The following is a 20775-nucleotide window of genomic DNA, read 5'->3' on the forward strand; positions in this document are numbered from 1 at the left end:
GCGCCCTAGGGGGGCACGCCCCCTGAGCTTGTGGGTCCCATACAGCTCCGTTTAACCTAATTCTAACTCCATAAATTCTCAAATATTCCCAAATCAATAGAGAGCCAACTAATATGTCTCCAACGTATCTATAATTTTTTATTGTTCTATGCTATTATATTATCTATCTTGGATGTTTTATATGCATTATTATGCTGTTTTATATCATTTTTGGGACTAACCTATTAACCTAGTGCCCAGTGCCAATTGCTGTTTTTACCTTATTTTTGCCTTTACAGGAAATCAATACTAAACGTAGTCCAAACAGAATGAATCTTTTTGATGATTTTTCTTGGACCACAAACACCCTTGAAGCTTCAGGAGGAGGCCAGAAGGGCCACGGGATGGCCACGAGCTCACAGGGCGCGCCCTATGGGGGGCCTGCAAGCTTGTGCCCCCCCCTGCGATGTCTACTACATAATTTGTTCTTGTAGACTCGTGTTGGGCCTCCAATTGTAGAGTTTTGTAGGAGAGTAGCAAATTTCTCTCGAGTGGATGACCCGAGGTTTATCAATCTGTGGGAGGTGTAGGATGAAGATGATCTCTCTCAAACAACCCTGTAACCAAATAATAAAAAGTCTCTTGTGTCCCCAACAAACCAAATACAATGGTAAATTGTATAAGTGCACTAGTTCGGCGAAGAGATCACTAGTACAGTGACGTCCTAAAACACGGTTTAAAACCCCTTTCCGCGGCGGCATTTGGAACAGTCGCCAAGTGAGTGTGTGTGATAGGGTGTCCTTCCCACACGACCCAGAAATTGTCGGGGATAGACCCTCCTGGGACCCAGGCTGGGGTCGTGTGCGATCGGGCGAGGCATCGAAACCCAATCATTTCCATAGGTATGTACATCCCACACGGCGAATCCCATAAATCATTTCCGTAGGTATGTACATCCCACACGGTGAATCCCAGAAATCATTTTCGTAGGTATGTACATCCCACACGGTGAATCTTAGAAATCATTTCCGTAGGTATGTACATCCCACACAGTGAATCCCAGAAAAACATTTTCGTAGGTATGTACATCCCACACAGTTCTTTGTGTGGAAACGTTTGTGCAAGGTGGCCTAACGCAAACAGTTCGCTGCCGGAAGCCGTGTATGATTATTAGTTGATCGAACACGCCTACTTTCTAGAAACCGTGCGGGTTGTTTGAGTTCATCGCCCACGGTGCTGTCTGAGTAACTGTTTGCAATAGAAAACCCCAATAAGAAGGGTAATTAGCCTATTATTGATAATCCATGTACTAATCAAACTGATATTTCTTATAAAACACGCCAGATATTTCATATCCGTATAAAAGCAACCAGGATTTCATAATCGAATTACATCAGATAGCTTCGGCACTCAGTTACGCCATTACACAACAACACCAAGTTTCACATGCAGCATCAAAAACCTTTGGAAAGTAGCATCATACACGGTAAATAGACAGATGAATCTCATCTGGGAAACTGCAGAAGCGGAAGGAAAATATTGAGCCTTCAGTGATGTTGAATATCCTTGCAACTTTAGGCCAATGGCTATGGATAATTGCCCGCCCAACCTTCGTCCTCTTCAGCAAGACTTCAATATTGTATCGTGGGTGTTGAATGAATACCTTCCTCGCCTCTTGACCATGCAGGTGGTTTGAGAGGTAATTATCGGTGAACTGCTTTGAAAAGTACTGAAAACAAAGCTATGCATAAATCGCTGTTGTAAATTTTGAAATGGTGCAAGGGGTAAAAACAAGGTAAAAGAGTTGGTACCATCCTATAGTTGAATGATGTCTTCTTCATTGTGCAAACAAAGATCTTGCTGTTATTCATCGCAAGTTTCTTCATCCTAACAATCTTTCTGAGTTTCTTGATTTGACTGATATTCATGGACATCTCATTTCCCCATATGCAAAATGGGTCGAACAGTGGGTCTAAGCCTCTGATAGCAGGACCTACATGTGCAAGACCAAATTGTAAGAAACCTAAATATTAGAATGATTCCTACAACTGCACAATAATGTTCTATTAGCCAAAGGACCCTGCTTGAACAAACCTCAATGGTAAACAACAATGTCTCCCATTGTTTCCCTGCAACACACATAAGGAAGATCTTGATCAGGTTGACTAAGAGTTGCCATACTACCAGTAGAATATGTATTGAGTACGGCCAAATTCGATTGGTGTCACATGCATAACAATACAAAATTGTACCCACAGCAAATGAAAATCAAATTGTAGAACGAAACCAAATAGAAATGGATAGCAGACCAAATGAACCAAAAAAGTTAACTGAGCACGACATTGCAGAATAGAAACATGTACTAGAAGATAAGACAGTTAACAAAACAAAGAATGATTGAGAACAGTACTACGAAATGCAGCAATTGTTGGACCAAAGTGTTAACTGAACATTACATTTCAGAGGACCAAAATGTTAACTGAACATCAGATTGCATATTAACATTACAGAGAACAAATCACTAGAAGGCACTGGCGGTGGCCTCGAGAAAACATCACAAACTGTATTTTAAAGTAGACAACCGCACGGCGGTGTCGACAGTGGCCTCGAAGATGAGGTGCTCCTCCAAGATCTGGCGGTCGACACGCATGTCAATCACAGCGACCTCGTTCACGCGTGCGACTGCATGCTACTCAGCTCCACGTTATACTGCGTGTAAAATGGTTGTGTGCGGCGCTTAATTAGAGGAGGGGGCAGTCATTTCGATGGAAGGTTTCACTCCGTCAGTCGGGGCATGTGGGACGGGAAAGGAGGAGGATGGTGTGGGCGGGGTGTGGATTACCTGACCATATCAACGAGGCCACGCAGCAAGAAGAAGGGTCGGCGGCGAGGAGGCCGCGCAGCAAGAAGAAGGGTCGCCAGCGAGAAGGCGGCGCTACAAGAAGAAGGGTCGCCGACGAGGAGGCGGCGCTACAAGAAGAAGAGTAGCTGGCGAGGAGGCGAAGCTTCAAGAAGAAGGGTCGCCGGCGAGGAGGCTGAGCTGCCAGTAAGCAGCAATGAAGGTTTGAACTTGGAAAGCAAGGAGGAATAGTGGAAATGTGGCTTTTGGTAGGAGGGAGGGGGCGGGGAGATAGATATTTCCGCGGTGGCAAAACAATTTCGCTCGGTGCCGCGAGAAACTGGCGCGCAAGTGTGGTTCAAGCGAGGGTGGTGGACTGTATACGACGAAGCTTCCTACGTAAGCCAGACAAGACGGTGCGCCAAGATATTTTATATCGCATCCCACATGATTCTTTCTAGTAAACTGTTTATGGTATACCTGATTTTTTTCATTATGTTTTGAAAGACAAAATGGTGTTACAGAGGGAAAGGATGGTGTTTGAATTGCTAGAACATTTACGTACAGTGAACATGCAACTAGTACATGAGCGTCGTGTTTAAATTTGGAAATATTCCGGGTTCGTTTGGTATTTTTATGCATTAATTGAGTTTCTAGGCATTTAATGTGCATAATTCAAATTTGAACTACAAGCACATGCTCCAATGCACCAAAGTTTGCTGAAAAATCACATGTGTGTCTTTGGGTGAATTTATAGGTCCCATGCAAGAAATGGGAATAAAATTCAAACATCTGGGTGTCGTGGCTCGACCGAAATGATTGAGAAACTTGGTTTTTTAATTCCTGTAAATTAAAAACACGGCTGAAAATCATGAAACTTGGCATGGTTTCATGACATGGCACCAACATGCTGCAGTAATTTTTTTGGCCGAATTGGGACAAGCTTTGGTGTAAGCTTCTTGCAAACTAGAGCTTTCCTCAAGAAGGCTCCTGGTTTCGAGAGGGAACGTGTCACCCTCGTGTGCGAAACGACATACGTACATTGCCTTCTCCTGCCTTAATTTTTTTACACGGTCAGATTGGACCAAATAGAAGTATCGTGATAAATTTTGGAATTATTCCGTGTTTGTTTGGCCTTTTTTATACATTAATTGAGTTTCTCCGCATTTAATGTATATAATTCAAATTTGAACTACAAGCACGTGCTCCAGTGCACCAAAGCTGTTTAAAAAATCACATGTGTGTCCTTGGGTGAATTTCTAGGTTCCATGCGAGAGATGGGAGTGAAATCCAAACATCTAGGCATCGTGGCTCGGCCGAAAAGATTGAGAAACTTGGTTTTTTAATTCCTGTAATTTCAAAACACGCCTGAAAATCATGAAACTTGACATGGTTTCATGACATGGCACGAACATGCTGTGGTATTTTTTTTGGCCGAATTGGGACAAGCTTTGGTCTAAGCTTCTTGCAAATCGGAGCTTCCCTCAAGAAGGCTCATGGTTCCGAGAGGGAATGTGTCACCTCCGTGTGCGAAACGACATACGTATACTGCCTTCTTCCGCCTTAATTTTTTTACACAGCCAGATTAGACCAAATAGAAGTACTGTGCTAAATTTTGGAATTATTCCGGGCTTATTTCGCCTTTTTTATACGTTAATTGATTTTCTAGGCATTTAATGAGCATAATTCAAATTTAAACTACAAGCACAGGCTCCAGTGCACCAAAGTTGTTTCAAAAATCACATGTGTGTCCTTGGGTGAATTTCTAGGTCCCATGCAAGAGATTGGAGTGAAATTCAAACATCTTGGCGTCGTGGCTCGGCCGGAAAGATTGAGAAACTTGGTTTTTTAATTCCTATAATTTCAAAACACGCCTGAAAATCATGAAACTTGGCATGGTGTCATGACATGGCACCAACATGCTGTGGTAATATTTTTGGCCGAATTGGGACAAGCTTTGGTGTAAACTTCTTGCAAACCGGAGCTTCCCTCAAGAAGGCCCGTGGTTCCGAGAGGGAACATGTCACCTCCGTGTGCAAAACAACATATGTACATTGCCTTCTTCCGCCTTAATTTTTTTACACAGCCAGATTAGACCAAATAGAAGTACCGTGCTAAATTTTGGAATTATTCCGGATTCGTTTGGCCTTTTTATACATTAATTGAGTTTCTGGGCATTTAATGTGCATAATTCAAATTTGAACTTCAAGCACATGCTCCAGTGCACCAAAGTTGTTTGAAAAATCACATGTGTGTCCTTGGGTGAATTTCTAGGTCCCATGCAAGAGATGAGAGTGAAATTTAAACATTTGGGCATCGTGGCTCGGCCGGAAAGATTGAGGAACTTCATTTTTATTCCTGTAATTCCAAAACATGCCTAAAAATCATGAAACTTGGCATGGTCTCATGAGGTAGCACCAACATATTGTGGTAATTTTTTTGTCCGATTTGCGAAAGGCGCACACATTAACAATCAACAAAGTCATTTTAGAACAAGTGTTGTCACGTTACAAATCGGAAATGCAAGTATTATTGAAACCATGGGCATTCGACTTACCAATTACGTGTGGCCACACATCCCCCTTTTTTTGGCTAGGAGGTGTCGTGCGGGGTAGCTATTTGAGTATGGGAGGCATGCGATCAGACCCCTGCGCGTGCTCATCGGGAGGAGAGCCCTTTTGAGCACTATCCGCCGCGCACCTCCCTCCCAACGTCTCCACTAATGGTGCCCGAGCACCTGTTCTACGGCGTGGCTATATGTCTCACTGGACTGAGATTTAAGAGAGAAAAATAAAAATCTGAAAAGAAAGTTTTGCACGGATCTTGATGTAAGATCTGACGGACCTATATAGCATCGACTATGACTTATAGCAAGCATGATGAATATAAGGACGATGACATTGGATAATAATTGTCTTACATATTTATAAGCATAATTAAGAAAGCCACATGAGGTAATGCCTGATATACATAAGGGCAAAAGAAGAAGGAAGCCACAGTAGGCACTAGTCTCCGCGGCGGGCGGCGACGAGCTCTTTCTTGTCCTCGAGATGCTGGTTGAGAGCATCCACGGATTCCTCCACCAGCCTTCTGTGCTCGATTCGCAGCATGGAATTCTCGTTCATAAGTTTTGCAACGATGACGCCGGTCCTCTTCAACAAGGCAGTGGTCTGCTCCTGCTCCTCCGCACTTCCGACGATCTTCACCCTCAGCAGGTCGCGCTCGGCCCGAAGCTTCGCATTGCTCTCATTTAGTTGTCAGATGACGTCGGTAGACTGTTCAAACGAGGCTTGCAGGTCATCATGCAACCTCGCCCACCTGGAGATCTGATCCATCTGCCTAAGGACGAGGGCACACATGCCCCTGTAAGAGTCCTCGCCTGCCCGCAAGGCAATTTCCCAGGCCGTCGCGGCGTGGGAGGACATCTCTGCTGCATTCGCGGTGTGGCGGGACATCTCTTCTGCTTCCGCGGCATGGCCGGACCAGTCTGCTGCATCGACGGCGCGGCGGGTCCTCCGTGCTGCTTCGGCGGTGCGGCGGGACCTCTCTGCTGCTACAGTCATACAGCGGGACATGTTTGCTGCTTTCGTGGCGAGGTGGGACATCTCTCGTGCTCCCGCTTCCAGGCTCGCCTCTTCCTGGTGGCAATCTCTCGACGCAGAACTCACGCTAGCCATGGCGGATGCAAGGGAACGATGATGAATGACTTGTTTGTTTTTGACTTTTTGTGGATGAGGAGTTGAGGAGGAATGTGCAGTCATATTGGAGTAGTAGTATTTATAATCACGTAGTAATACGCTCCTAAGTGGGAAACTGTTTAGGTTTTGATCGTTGTGAACAGGTTTGCAATTTGGAATGTGACGGGACACATGCTCAAAATTTATTGACGGTTAGAAGTGCGGCACTATTCCTGGAAGGCGTAACATGGGCACGTATGCCTTCTCGACCGCGCACGTGGCATTTGCACCATAGGGTGCACCGCAATAGGCAATGTCAGCGCCATCGTGCACGGTTCTTTTAATTAGAATGTGTGTGCTCGTCTAGCGCACACACATTGATCTATCTAACTGTTTCAGTTTGTTGTGGCTAATCGCAAAATAGTTCATCCATGTGAAGTGTATACCATCAATCACAGACACTTTGATCTGGCTGACCCGTTTCTGTTCTGTTGCCTAATCGTAAACAGTTAATCCTTCTGAAGCGTATGCCCTCAATCACACACACCTTGATCTGGCTGACCGTTTCTTTTGTGTTGCCTAATCACAAACAGTTCATCCGAGTGAACGGTATGCTGTGTATCGCACATGCCTTCATCTGGCTACCCGTTTCTTTTGTTCCTCCTCATCGCAAACAGTTAATTGAACTGAACCGTATGCCCTTCATCGCACCCGCAACTAAAACCTGAACCTTGTTTGATGCATCCGTCATCGCAAACGTTTTATACATTTCTGACGGTTTTCATACAGCACCGTTTGCGATTATTGCATCGCACACAGTTTCTCGAAGGGTCTCTGATCGTAGTGTCACGTTAGCAGCATCCTGCAGTAGTGGATGGTGATACAAGTGTAGTAATGATAGTGGATATTGATTTTTGTAATGGGAACAATAAAAAACAGCAAGGTAGCAATTGATAAATTGGAGAACAAACGGTATTGCAATGCTTGAAAATGAGGCCTAGGGTATGTACTTTCGCTAGTGCAATCTCTCAACAATGCTAATATAATTGGATCATATAACCATTCCTCAATGTGCGATGAAAAATCACTCTAAAGTTCTTATCTAGCGGAGAACATAAGACGAAATTGTTTGTAGGGTACGAAACCACCTCAAAGTTATCCTTTTCGATCGATCTATCCAAGAGTTCGTACTAAAATAACACCAAGTTATCCTTTCCGACCGATCTATCTAAGAGTTCATACTAAAATAATACCATATGATACACATCAACCAACTCTAATGTCATCTAGGTACTCCAATGTCACCGCGAGTATCCGTGAGTTGATTATGCGATATGCATCAAACAATTTCAGATTCATAATACTCAATCCAACACAAAGAACTTCAAAGAGTTCCCCAAGATTTCTACCGGAGAAACAAGGCCGATAACGTGCATCAACCCCTATGCATATATTACCCCAATGTCACCTCGGGAATCCACGAGTTGAGTGCCAAAACACATATCAAGTGAATCAATATGATACGCCATTGTCACCATGGGTATTAATAGCAGGACATACATCAAGTGCTCCCAAATCTATAAAAGTATTCAATCCGATAATAACAAAATCTCAAAGGAAAAACTCAATTCATCACAACAAGATAGAGAGGGGAAAACAACATATAATCCAACTATATTAACAAAGCCCGTGATACATCGAGATCGTGCCAAATGAAGAACACGAGAGAGAGATTAAACACATAGCTACTTGTACAAACCCTCGGCCCGGAGGGTGGACTACTCCCTCCTCATCATGGTGGCCACCGAGATGATGAATATGGCCATTGGTGATGATTTCCCCCTCCGGCAGGGTGCCGGAACAGGGTCTAGATTGGTTTTTCATGGCTACAGAGGCTTGCGGTCGCGGAACTTCTGATCTAGGGTTATTTCTGGGAGTTTCTGTATTTATAGGACTTTTTGGCGTCGGTTTCATGCGAAGATGGGACACGAGGGGCCCACAAGACACCAGGGCGCGCCGGAGGGGGTGGGCCGCCCTGGTGGGTTGTCTCCATCTCATGTCTCTTCTGTCCCTCCCACGAAGCTTCTAGTGCTTCTTTTGTTCCAAAAAATCATCAAAATGTTTTGTTGCGTTTGGAGAACTTTCATTTCTGCACAAAAAACACCACCACGGGAGTTCTGCTAAAAACAACGTCAGTCCGGGTTAGTTCCATGCAAATCATAGCAAAACCATATAAAATTCTTGTAAACATGGCATGAATACTTCATAAATTATAGATACATTGGAGACGTATGAGCATCCCCAAGCTTAATTCCTACTCGTCCTTGAGTAGGTAAATGAAAAAAGAAATAATTTATGAAATGTGAATGCTAGCATAGTGCATAAGTTTGATAAATGATAATTTCAATCACTTTTCCTTACATCATAATAGTAAGTCTTTCTCATAAAACTCATCATTATAAAGTAGCAATTGAAAACAGATTTTTTGTTGTGGAATGCTACCTATCATATTCATCATATACTCTTTTCTTTTGTAGCATGGACATTTGGACTTGAATGATTCAAAGCAATATTCTATAATTTGACATGAAGACATCAATACTCAAGCATACTAACAAGCAACCATGTCTTCCAAAATATCAACGCTAAAGAAAGCTATCCCTAGCCCATTATGTTCAATCATTGATCCATTCATGAAACACACTCGAATATTAAGTATGCCCAATGCACAAGTATGACAATAGTGTTTTCTAGTTGGTGCTTTATAAGAGAACATGGAGACTCAATAAAAATAAAAATTTCATAAAGTAAATAGATAGGCCCTTCGTAGAGAGAAGCAGAGATTTTTAGAGGTGCCAGAGCTCAAAGCTTAAATCGAGATATAAAATTGTTTTGAGATGCATGTTGTTCCTGTCAACGAAAACGACCGAGAATTCCCAATACTTTCCATGCTGGATACATGATAGGCGGTTCCCAAACATAAAATAAAGTTTATTCCTTTTTCCACCATTCTTTCACAATCCATGGCTAGCCGTATCCATGGGTGCCTTCCATACCAACACTTTCCAAGGAATATTATTTCACAATATAAAGTAAATTTCTTTTTCATTTCAGGACTGAGCATCCCTATTACCGCCACACTCTCGTGTAATGACAAGTGAATAAACACTCATCTTGAGAATAACACATCTAGCATGGAAAAATATTGTCCACCCCCTGCCACTTCATGAGCAGTACAAGCACACAAAAAGGAAAATCATTTCAAAAATTATAGTTGGCACATACAAATTTACTTGGAACGACATGGAAATACCGCATATAGGTAGGTATGGTGGACTCATATGGCACAACTTGGTTTAAGGAATTTTTATGCACAAGTAGTATTCTGACTTAGTACAAATGTAGGCTAGCAAATAGATTGAGCAGCGACCAACCAAGAAACAAAAACGATCATAAACGAGCATTAAACATAACTAGCACCGAATAATGCACCACAAGTAGGATATAACTTCATTGCATAACCATTGACTTTTGTACTTGCATAGGGAATCACAAACCTTAACACCAATATTCCTACTAAAGCATAATTACTCACCAACATGACTCACATATTACTCTCTCCATATCTCAAAACTATTGCAAGGAATCAAACTTATCATATCAAGTGATCTAGATGAAAGTTTTTATTATACCCTTCTTGGATATTCATCATATCAGTTCCAATTTCATAGCTTGTGCAAATTGTCATCACTATTATAAACTCTCAAAATAATATAAGTGAAGCATGAGAGTGTTCGACAACTACTCCAAAAAGATATAAGTGAAGATCAAGTGAGTAGTTAAGTAAATAGGTAGCTATTTGAGGACTCTCACATTTAAAAATTTCATATCTAAGTATTTTATTAAAACAAAAGGTAAAATAAAATAAAATGACATTCAAAGGATAGCACAAATCATGTGAAGAAGCAAAAACTTAGGCTCAACCGATACTAACCAATAATTGTTGATGAAGAAAGGTGGGATGCCTACCGGGGCATCCCCAAGCTTAGATGCTTGAGACTTCTTGAAATATTATCTTGGGATGCCTTGGTCATCCCCAAGCCTGAGCTTTTATGTCTCCTTAATTCCTTTTATATCACGATTTCCCTAAATCTTAAAAAACTTCATCCACACAAAACTCAACGAAAACTCGTGAGATAAGTTAGTATAAATCAATGCAATAAACTTAACATTCTCTACCATAGCAAATCACTAAAATTATTATTTAACATTGCATACTAAATGGCTCTGCATATTTAATTCTCATGTCCTCAAATAGAATCATTAAACAAGCAAACATATGCAAGCAATGCAATCATAATAGCAATCAGTCTAAACAAAACAATGTGTAAAGGATGTAAGAAGATTCATACTTCTTTAACTCCAAAAATTCTGAAAATTACCACATTGTAGAAAATTTAACACATCTTACTGTGTAAAAATTTCAAGATTTTATCACTTTCTGACATTTTTCAAAATTCAGACAATGACAGAAAAAATCCTGTTTTCAAAACAACAACATATAGACTTGCAAAATAAGCATGGTAAAGGCTATACTTGAAATTTTTATTGAAGTAAAAGATACAAAACATTATTATAAATAGCAACAAGAAACTACAAATAAAATAAAATGACGCTCCAAGCAAAACTCATATCATGTGACGAATAAAAATATAGCTCCAAGTGAGGTTACCGATAATGTTGAAGACGAAAGAGGGGATGCCTTCTAGGGCATTCCCAAGCTTAGTTGCTTGGATCTTCCTTGAATATTACCTTGGGTGTGCCTTGGACATCCCAAATATTAGGATCTTGTCACTCCTTATTCTCCTCATATCGATATCTCACCCAAAACTTGAAAACTTCAATCAGACAAAACTCAACAAAACTTCGTGAGATAGGTTAGTATGATAAAGACAAATCATTCACTTTGTTACTGTCAAAGACAAGATTCATAATTGTTCTCACACAATTCCTACTGTAACTTATAATTTCCACAATTTATATAACTTAATATAAGCTATGGAAACTAGAAAACAAGCAAACTATTAAAAACAGAATAGTTTGTAATGATCTTGACAATGACCATGCTTCTATAATTACAAAAATTCTGAAAAATTAGGACAACGTAAGAAATTTGTATATCAATCATGTGTCAAAAATTCAGAATTTTATCACGTTCCAGTGAATTTACAAAATTCTTTTACTGGAAGCAAAAGTTTCTGTTTTTGCGCACACTACAAAAAAAAATACACTTCCGTGATGATACGTGTTTGTCACAGTAGGTCACGTTTTCTATCATGCATGTACATCCATGACGATTTTGTGACAGAATGAAGATAGTCATACCTGTGCTGTCGTAGAAGTGTTCCATGACATTATCAAAATTATCATCACGGAAGTGTCCATTTTCATGAAGATAAATGGCACGTTATCAAAGTGATTTCGTCAAGGGTAACCGACACGTGGCATCCACCGTAAACGAGTCACGTTAAGCTATCAGGTCCGGTTTTGGATCCGATAACCCGCTAACAGTGACGACCAATGGCGATTTTCCACGTGTAAAATTCCCATTGGCGGACGGAATCACGCGTCAGCTCTGCGTTGGCACAGATGCCACGACCTGTGATATGTTTACACGTGGACCGACTGAAAAGTGGCCCATAAATATTAAATGGGCCAGCTGAGGGAGTCCTGGATTAAGGGGTCCTTGGGTGTCCGTCCTGTGTGTTATGGGCTGGACTGATGGGCCGTGAAGATACAAGGTAGAAGGCCTTCCCCCGTGTCCGGATGGGACTCTCCTTTGCGTGGATGGCAAGATTGGCGTCCGGATGTGTAGTTTCCTTCGTATGTAAACCGAATCTGTACAACCCTAGGCCCCTCCAGTGTCTATATAAACTAGAGGGGTCAGTCCATAGGGATCATCAGAATTCATATAGGCTAGACATCTAGGGTTTAGCCATTATGATCTCGAGGTAGATCGACTCTTGTAACCCCTATACTCACCAAATACAATCAAGAAGGACGTAGGGTTTTACCACCGTTAAGAGGGCCTGAACCTCGGTAAACATTGTGTTTACTGTGTCCCCTGTTATTTTCGATCCTTAGACGCACAGTTCGGGACCCCCTACCTGAGATCGGCCGGTTTTGACATCGATATTGGTGCTTTCATTGAGAGTTCCACTGTGTCGTCGACAGAAGGTTCGATGGCTCATTCGATTATCAACAACGATGCTGTTTCCGGGGAAATCTTCCTCCCCTGTCAGCTTTTTGTGTTCGGCGGCTTCGCTCCGTGTGCCAATTTAGTTGGTCACCTTGAACAGGTCGACAACTACGCCCCTGGTCATCAGATCAGATTTGGGAGCCTGAATTATATTGCCGATATCTGAGGAGACTTGATCTTCGAAGGGTTCACGACCTCGACCACTATTCCTCATCTCTAAGAAGGAAATTCATCGGATCCGTCATCAGGCACCGCTCAAAGACCAACTATCATCCCTGCCCTAGCCTTAGATCTAGAGAAGATCACTTCATCTGAAGATGGGTGTCTGAAACCCACCGAACTCTCTCCTTCTACGGAGCTCTTTTCCAAAGGCCCAGAGGCAACTATGTCTTCGGCAAACCTGGAGTTAAGCAGGACTCTCCCTGTCATCAGAGAGCCGAACTCGCCTCTGGATGCCAACTCCGAACTCTCAAGGCTTGCGTCTACTGAGCACAGCCTGGTAGAATCCGCCATGCCTAGCCCCGCGGGTCCTCGGTTCCCCGTCCGGCCTTCTCTCTTAAGCGAGGCCTTGGACGTAATGCAATCCCTTGCCATTACAGAAGCATCACTTCCGAGCCATGTCCAGCCCAAACTAGGGGCTGAGCACAGGGAATTTTGCATCCCACCCACCACCCACTTTGTAGCCACTGTCAAAGACTTAACCGGCATGCTCGACTATGCCTCCGAAGACATCGACGGCATGGACGACGACGCCAGAGACAAACTAGGCCAAGACCCGCCCTTTACCGGGTGTTGGATGACCACCTCCACATATTATGTGTATATGGTGGATACACCCAAAAAGGACGAAGACGACGGCAGGAAGGATACAAGCAAAGACAAGCCCGTCGAGGCACCACCAAAACATCGGCGTTAGCAGCACCGTTGAAAATCGCGCCACGAAAAAGAAAGCAATACCATCACCGGAGATAATAACACTCCAGCCGATGCTGAAGACCCCGAAGACCCGGTCGAGCCTGCATCCGAGCGGATGAATGGGAGGAGGGACAAGTTAACCCCGACGATCTGGTCGGGAACGAGGATTCGAAAGATAGTAACTATCTACCAATCTCCGAGGAGGATGTTAGCCTCGGCAACAATGATTTCCTCGTGCCAGAGGAACCCCTCGAACAAGAACGCTTGAAGCGACAGCTCATCACAACTGCAAGGAGCCTAAAAAAGAAACAACAACAGCTTCAGGCCGAACAAGATACACGCAATGACAAATGGACCCAGGTCCTAGCTAGCGAAGAATATGGCCTCGAGCGCCCAACAAAGAGTTATCCGAAGCGTCGACTACTGCCACAATTCGACAACGAGGCCCTTGAGACAATACCGTCAAGATATGACCGCGTTGATGAACCAGACCGGCCACCACGTGGGCGAGACAAAGCGGCTACTTACGCCGAATACCAACTGCTACCTCTTGAGCACTGCGTTGGTTTTCCCTTGAAGAGGAAAGGGTGATGCAGGAAAGCAGCGAAAGTATTTCCCTCGGTTTTTGAGAACCAAGGTATCAATCCAGTAGGAGACCACGCACGAGTCACATCATACCTACACAAACAAATAAGAACCTCACAACCAACGCGATAAAGGGGTTGTCAATCCCTTCACGGCCACTTGCAAGAGTGAGATCTCATAGAGATGATAATAATAAGATAAATATTTTTGGTATTTTTGATATAGATTGAAAGTAAAGATTGCAAAATAAACAGTAATGGAAATAACGGTAGATTAGTATGATGGAAGATAGACCCGGGGCCATAGGTTTCACTAGTGGCTTCTCTCAAGATAGCATAAGTATTACGGTTGGTGAACAAATTACTGTCGAGCAATTGATAGAAAAGCGAATAATTATGAGAATATCTAGGCATGATCATGTATATAGGCATCACGTCCGAGACAAGTAGACTGAAACGATTCTGCATCTACTACTATTACTCCACACATCGACCGCTATCCAGCATGCATCTAGAGTATTAAGTTCATAAGAACAGAGTAACGCCTTAAGCAAGATGACATGATGTAGAGGGATAAACTCATGCAATATGATATAAACCCCATCTTTTTATCCTCGATGGCAACAATACAATACGTGTCGTTTCCCTTTCTTTCACTAGGATCGAGCACCGCAAGATTGAACCCAAAGCTAAGCACTTCTCCCATTGCAAGAAAGATCAATCTAGTAGGTCAAACCAAACTGGTAATTCGAAGAGACTTGCAAATATAAACCAATCATACATAAAAGAATTCAGAGAAGATTCAAATATTGTTCACAGATAGACTTGATCATAAACCAACAATTCATCGGATCTCGACAAGCGCACCGCAAAATAAGATTACATCGAATAGATCTCCAAGAAAATCGAGGAGAACTTTGTATTGAGATCCAAAGAGAGAGAAAAAGCCATCTAGCTACTAGCTATGGACCCGAAGGTCTGAGGTAAACTACTCACACATCATCGGTGGGGCCATGGAGTTGATGTAGAGGCCCTGCGTGATCAATGCCCCCTCCGGCGGAGCTCCGGAAAAGGCCCCAAGATGGGATCTCTTGGGTACAGAAGGTTGCGGCGGTGGAAATAGGGTTTCGTGGTGCTCCTGGATGTTTGCGGGGTATATGGATGTATATAGGAGGAAGAAGTAGGTCAGCGGAGCAACAAGGGGCCCACAAGGGTGAAGGGTGCGCCCTGGGGGTAGGCGCGCCCCCCTGCCTCGTGGCCACATCATTGATTGCTTGACGTCCACTCCAAGTTCTCTGGATCACGTTTGTTCCAAAAATCACGTTCCCGAAGGTTTCATTCCGTTTGGACTCCGTTTGATATTTCTTTTATACGAAACACTGAAATAGGCAAAAAACAACAATTTGGGCTGGGCCTCCGGTTAATAGGTTAGTCCCAAAAATAATATAAAAGTGTAAAATAAAGCCCATTATCATCCAAAACAGATAATATAATAGCATGGAACAATCAAAAATTATAGATACGTTGGAGACGTATTAGCATCCCCAAGCTTAATTCCTGCTCGTCCTCGAGTAGGTAAATGATAAAAACAGAATTTTTGATGTGGAATGCTTTCTAGAATATTCTTTAATGTATTTTCCTCTATTGTGGCATGAATGTTCAGATCCAAAAGATTCAAGATAAAAAGTTTATTGTTGACATAAAAATAGTAATACTCCAAGTATGCTAATCAAGCAATTATGTCTTATCAAAATACCATAGCCAAAGAAAACTTATCCCTACAAAGTCATATAGTTTGGCCATGCTTCATTTTCGTCACACAAAATGCTCTCATCATGCACAACCCCGGTGACAAGCCAAGCAATTGTTTCATACTTATCCTTTTCAAACTCTTTCAACTTTCACGCAATATGTGAGCGCGAGCCATGGACATAGCACTATGGGTGGAATAGAATATGATGATTGAGGTTATGTGAGAAGACAAAAAGGGATAAAGTCTCACATTGACGCGGCTAATCAATGGGCTATGGAGATGCCCACCGATTGATGTCATTGCAAGGAGTAGGGATTGCCATGCAACGGATGCACTAGAGCTATAAATATATGAAAGCTCATCAACGAAACTAAGTGGGTGTGCATCCAACTCGCTTGCTCACGAAGACCTAGGGCATTTGAGGAAGCCCATCATTGGAATATACAAGCCAACTTCTATAATGAAAAATTCCCACTAGTATATGAAAGTGATAAAATAAGAGACTCTCTATCATGAAGATCATGGTGCTACTTTGAAGCACAAGTGTGGAAAAAGGATAGTAACATTGTCCCTTCTCTCTTTTTCTCTCATTTTTTTATTTGGGCCTTCTTTCCCCCCTTTTTTTTTCTTTTGGCCTCTTTTCTTTCTTTTTATTTTTTATTTTTCGTCCGGAGTCTCATCCCGACTTGTGGGGGAATCATAGTCTCCATCATCCTTTCCTCACATGGGACAATGCTCTAATAATGATCATCACACTTTTATTTTCTTACAACTCAAGAATTACAACTCAATACTTAGAACAAAATATGACTCTATGTGAATGCCTCCGGCGATGTACTGGGATTGCGATAAATCAAGAGTGACATGTATGAAAAAATTATGAACGGTGGCTTTGCCACAAATACAATGTCAACTACATGATCATGCAAAGCAATATGACAATGATGATGCGTGTCATAATAAATGGAACGGTGGAAAGTCGCATGGCAATATATCTCAGAATGGCTATGGAAATGCCATAATAGGTAGGTATGGTGGCTGTTTTGAGGAAGATATAAGGAGGCTTATGTGTGATAGAGCATATCATATCACGGGGTTTGGATGCACCAGCGAAGTTTGCACCAACTCTCAAGGTGAGAAAGGGCAATGCACGGTACCAAAGAGGCTAGCAATGGTGGAAGGGTGAGAGTGCGTATAATCCATGGACTCAACATTAGTCATAAAAAACTCACATACTTATTGCAAAAATCTACAAGTCATCAAAACCAAGCACTGCGCGCATGCTCCTAGGGGAATAGATTGGTAGGAAAAGACCATCGCTCGTCCCCGACCGCCACTCATAAGGAAAGCAATCAAAGAACACCCCATGCTTCAAATTGGTCACATAACGTTCACCATACGTGCATGCTATGGGACTTGCCAACTTCAACACAAGTATTCATCAATTTCACAACTACTCAACTAGCTCACTTATAATATTACCACCTTTATATCTCAAAACCATCTATCAAGCATCCAACTTCTCTTAGCATTCAAAATTTATAACCAAAGTGAATTACCATGCTTTTCTAAAGGACTCTCAAAATGATATAAGTGAAGCATGAGATATCAATTATTTCTATAAAACAAAACCACCGCCGTGCTCTAAAAGATATAAGCGAAGCACTAGAGAAAAACTATATAGCACAAAAGATATAAGTGAAGAACATAGAGTATTCTAATAAATTCCAATTCATGTGTGTCTCTCCCAAAAGGTGTGTACAACAAGGATGATTGTGGTAAACTAAAAATCAAAGACTCAAATCATACAAGACGCTCCAAGCAAAACACATATCATGTGGCGGATAAAAATATAGCTCCAAGTAAAGTTACCGATAGACGAAGACGAAAGAGGGGATGCCTTCCGGGGCATCCCCAAGCTTAGGCTTTTAGGTGTCCTTGGATTTTACCTTGGGGCGCCTTCGGCATCCCCAAGCTTAGGCTCTTGCCACTCCTTATTCCATAATCCATCAAATCCTTACCCAAAACTTGAAAACTTCACAACACAAAACTTAAAAGAAAATCTTCGTGAGCTCCGTTAGTAAAAGAAAAAAACCACCACTTCAAGGTACTGTAATTAACTCATTATTGATTTATATTGGTGTGTTAAACCAACTTTATTCCAAATTTTCTATGGTTCATAAACTCTATTACTAGCCATAGATTCATCAAAATAAGCAAACAACACGCGAAAAACAGAATCTGTCAAAAACAGAAAAGTATGTAGTAATATGTAGGTTTCGACCACTTCTGGGACCCCAAAAATTCTAAAATAAATTCCTGGACGTGAGGAATTTATTTATTAATCATCTTCAAAAATAATTAACTAAATATCACTCTCCAATAAAAAATGGCAGCAATTCTCGTGAGCGCTAAAGTTTCTGTTTTTTACAGCAAGATCAAAAAGACTTTCCCCAAGTCTTCCCAACGGTTCTACTTGGCACAAACACTAATTAAACACAAAAAAACAACCAAAACAGAGGCTAGATAAATTATTTATTACTAAAAGGAGCAAAAAGCATGGAATAAAAATAAAATTGGGTTGCCTCCCAACAAGCGCTATCGTTTAACGCCCTTAGCTAGGCATAAAAGCGAGGATAGATCTAAGTATTGCCATCTTTGGTAGGCAATCCATAAGTGGCTCTCATAATAGATTCATATGGTAATTTAAATTTATTTCTAGGGAAGTGTTACATGACTTTCCTTAATGGAAATTGGAATTTAATATTCCCTTCCTTCATATCAATAATTGCACCAATCGTTCTAAGGAAAGGTCTACCAAGAATAATAGGACATGAAGGATTGCAATCTATATCAAGAACAATGAAATCTAAGGGCACATAATTCCTATTTGCAACAATAAGAACATCATTAATCTTTCCCATAGGTTTCTTAATAGTGGAATCCGCAAGGTGCAAGTTTAAAGAACAATCATCAAATTCACGAAAACCTAGCAAATCACACAAAGTTTTTGGAATCATGGAAACACTAGCACCCAAATTACACAAAGCATAGCATTCATGATATTTAATTTTAATTTTAACAGTAGGTTCCCACTCATCATAAAGTTTTCTAGGGATAGAAACTTCCAACTCAAGTTTTTCTTCATAAGATTGCATCAAAGCATCAACGATATGTTTAGTAAAAGCTTTATTTTGACTATAAGCATGAGGAGAATTTAGCACGGGTTGCAACAAGTAAATACAATCTATCAAAGAGAAATTATCATAATTAAATTCCTTGAAATCCAGGATAGTGGGTTCATTGCTAACCTCTTCAACCCCACTTTTACCAATTTTTGCATCTAGATCTAAAAACTCCGAATTTTTGGGACGCCTTCTAACTAAGTTGACTCATCTCCAGTCCCATCATTATCAAGATTCAAATTGCAAAACAAGGATTTAATAGGGGATGCATCAATTACTTTTAAATCTTCATCTTTATTGTCATGAAAACTTCCCGGTTTAGCGGCCATCTTATTAACTAAGGTGGCCTGCTTATCCGAGATTTCAGCCACTAATTTTTCAAGATGAGCAAGCTGAGATTTTAAACCGTAAAATTCCTTAGACATATCATCGAGCTCTTTATTCATGAAACCGATAAAACTTTTTTGTTCTTTTAGCTTGTTTCTAAAGAAATTATTATGCTCAAACTGCAAGGACATAAAACTTCTAACGTTGTTTTCGATTTCTTCCAACCTTCTAAGGTGAGGGTCAACTCCTTTTGGTAAAGCCATAAAGGCAACAAGCAACAAGAGGCAAGCGAAAAAGAGGCAAACGGAAAGAGAGGGCGAAAGGAACAGAGGGCGAATAAAACGGCAAGGGTGAAGTGGGGGGAGAGGAAAACGAGAGGCAAATGGCAAATAATGTAATGCAAAGGATAAGAGTTGTGATGGCTACTTGGTATGTCTTGACTTGGCATAGATCTCCCCGGCAACGACACCCGAAATACTTATTGCTACCTCTTGAGCACTGCATTGGTTTTCCCTTGAAGAGGAAAGGGTAATGCAGTAAAGCAGTGTAAGTATTTCCACTAGTAGAAAAAGGATCAATTGTGAAGCACATTAGTGCCGGTTTGGTTTTGAGCCGGCACTAATGTGTGCATTAGTGCCGGTTCCAACGGCTAGCCGTCTGCTCTCATTAGTACCGGTTCGTGGTGAACCTTTAGCACCGGTTCGTTCCATGAACCAGTACTAAAGTGAGTGGTGGCAGGATGTTGTCAGTTCGGGGCCCCTCCAGCACCTTTAGTACCGGGTCGTATCATGAACCGGTACTAAAGGTTGTCCTACATACACCCTTCGTCCACCCGAGCTCGCTCTGTTCTTCCCCTTTCCCCTCTCCTCTCTGTTCTTCCCCTCTTCCTCTCAAGCTCATCACACATTTTGCCCAAAAATTGTCAAGATTTGAAGGCCCCCATCCATTCAAATGATCACAAAGGTTAGCAACTTTGTCCTTTCATCTCTCATTGCTAGATTAGCTCTTGCAATGCTTTATATAGTGATTGATTTGTGAGTTTAGTAGTTTGGGAGGAATTATATATATGTGCTAGTATTTGATTTATATGCAATTTGAGGTAAAAAATAACACTTAGTTTGCATATGTAGGTGTGGTTTACTTAGTGCCTTCTAAATCTCCGTCGTAACCACCGTCGATCGCCCGCACCGTCCTGTCGCCGGCACCACCTTGTGGTGAGCCTCTTGTTCATGAAGGTTTTATATAAAAAAATTGATG

This window comes from Triticum urartu, chromosome 2 (assembly GCF_003073215.2).
Source record: "Triticum urartu cultivar G1812 chromosome 2, Tu2.1, whole genome shotgun sequence".
Classification (NCBI taxonomy): domain Eukaryota; kingdom Viridiplantae; phylum Streptophyta; class Magnoliopsida; order Poales; family Poaceae; genus Triticum; species Triticum urartu.